This window comes from Culicoides brevitarsis, unplaced genomic scaffold (assembly GCF_036172545.1).
Source record: "Culicoides brevitarsis isolate CSIRO-B50_1 unplaced genomic scaffold, AGI_CSIRO_Cbre_v1 contig_24, whole genome shotgun sequence".
Taxonomy (NCBI): domain Eukaryota; kingdom Metazoa; phylum Arthropoda; class Insecta; order Diptera; family Ceratopogonidae; genus Culicoides; species Culicoides brevitarsis.
This window is the reverse complement of record NW_026973408.1, coordinates 28,799-31,416: the sequence shown is the minus strand read 5'-3', so window position 1 is coordinate 31,416 and position 2,618 is coordinate 28,799.

Genomic DNA, 2,618 nt, shown 5'->3' with positions numbered 1-2,618 from the left:
AATCGGTATGTGAGCCCTCATAATAAGAGGATTTTGACTTAAATTTTTTTTAATCAATTTTTTTCGCTAACATCTTTAAATGGCTCCTGTACATCGAAAACGCAAAATTTAGAAAAAGTCCAAAACAAAAGTTGTTTCTAACATCAAAACCTTCATTTTGAGACGGAGAACCGTGATCTACAAAAGTTGAAAAAATTTTGAAAAATCGGTATGTGAGCCCTCATAATAAGAGGATTTTGACTTAAATTTTTTTTAATCAATTTTTTTCGCTAACATCTTTAAATGGCTCCTGTACATCGAAAACGCAAAATTTAGAAAAAGTCCAAAACAAAAGTTGTTTCTAACATCAAAACCTTCATTTTGAGACGGAGAACCGTGATCTAGCAAAAGTTGAAAAAATTTTGAAAAATCGGTATGTGAGCCCTCATAATAAGAGGATTTTGACTTAAATTTTTTTTAATCAATTTTTTTCGCTAACATCTTTAAATGGCTCCTGTACATCGAAAACGCAAAATTTAGAAAAAGTCCAAAACAAAAGTTGTTTCTAACATCAAAACCTTCATTTTGAGACGGAGAACCGTGATCTACAAAAGTTGAATAAATTTTGAAAAATCGGTATGTGAGCCCTCATAATAAGAGGATTTTGACTTAAATTTTTTTTAATCAATTTTTTTCGCTAACATCTTTAAATGGCTCCTGTACATCGAAAACGCAAAATTTAGAAAAAGTCCAAAACAAAAGTTGTTTCTAACATCAAAACCTTCATTTTGAGACGGAGAACCGTGATCTAGCTTAATTTTGAAAAATCGGTATGTGAGCCCTCATAATAAGAGGATTTTGACTTAAATTTTTTTTAATCAATTTTTTTCGCTAACATCTTTAAATGGCTCCTGTACATCGAAAACGCAAAATTTAGAAAAAGTCCAAAACAAAAGTTGTTTCTAACATCAAAACCTTCATTTTGAGACGGAGAACCGTGATCTACAAAAGTTGAAAAAATTTTGAAAAATCGGTATGTGAGCCCTCATAATAAGAGGATTTTGACTTAAATTTTTTTTAATCAATTTTTTTCGCTAACATCTTTAAATGGCTCCTGTACATCGAAAACGCAAAATTTAGAAAAAGTCCAAAACAAAAGTTGTTTCTAACATCAAAACCTTCATTTTGAGACGGAGAACCGTGATCTACAAAAGTTGAAAAAATTTTGAAAAATCGGTATGTGAGCCCTCATAATAAGAGGATTTTGACTTAAATTTTTTTTAATCAATTTTTTTCGCTAACATCTTTAAATGGCTCCTGTACATCGAAAACGCAAAATTTAGAAAAAGTCCAAAACAAAAGTTGTTTCTAACATCAAAACCTTCATTTTGAGACGGAGAACCGTGATCTAGCTTAATTTTGAAAAATCGGTATGTGAGCCCTCATAATAAGAGGATTTTGACTTAAATTTTTTTTAATCAATTTTTTTCGCTAACATCTTTAAATGGCTCCTGTACATCGAAAACGCAAAATTTAGAAAAAGTCCAAAACAAAAGTTGTTTCTAACATCAAAACCTTCATTTTGAGACGGAGAACCGTGATCTACAAAAGATGAAAAAATTTTGAAAAATCGGTATGTGAGCCCTCATAATAAGAGGATTTTGACTTAAATTTTTTTTTAATCAATTTTTTTCGCTAACATCTTTAAATGGCTCCTGTACATCGAAAACGCAAAATTTAGAAAAAGTCCAAAACAAAAGTTGTTTCTAACATCAAAACCTTCATTTTGAGACGGAGAACCGTGATCTACAAAAGTTGAAAAAATTTTGAAAAATCGGTATGTGAGCCCTCATAATAAGAGGATTTTGACTTAAATTTTTTTTAATCAATTTTTTTCGCTAACATCTTTAAATGGCTCCTGTACATCGAAAACGCAAAATTTAGAAAAAGTCCAAAACAAAAGTTGTTTCTAACATCAAAACCTTCATTTTGAGACGGAGAACCGTGATCTAGCTTAATTTTGAAAAATCGGTATGTGAGCCCTCATAATAAGAGGATTTTGACTTAAATTTTTTTTAATCAATTTTTTTCGCTAACATCTTTAAATGGCTCCTGTACATCGAAAACGCAAAATTTAGAAAAAGTTCAAAACAAAAGTTGTTTCTAAAATCAAAACCTTCATTTTGAGACGGAGAACCGTGATCTAGCTTAATTTTGAAAAATCGGTATGTGAGCCCTCATAATAAGAGGATTTTGACTTAAATTTTTTTTAATCAATTTTTTTCGCTAACATCTTTAAATGGCTCCTGTACATCGAAAACGCAAAATTTAGAAAAAGTCCAAAACAAAAGTTGTTTCTAACATCAAAACCTTCATTTTGAGACGGAGAACCGTGATCTACAAAAGTTGAAAAAATTTTGAAAAATCGGTATGTGAGCCCTCATAATAAGAGGATTTTGACTTAAATTTTTTTTAATCAATTTTTTTCGCTAACATCTTTAAATGGCTCCTGTACATCGAAAACGCAAAATTTAGAAAAAGTCCAAAACAAAAGTTGTTTCTAACATCAAAACCTTCATTTTGAGACGGAGAACCGTGATCTACAAAAGTTGAAAAAATTTTGAAAAATCGGTATGTGA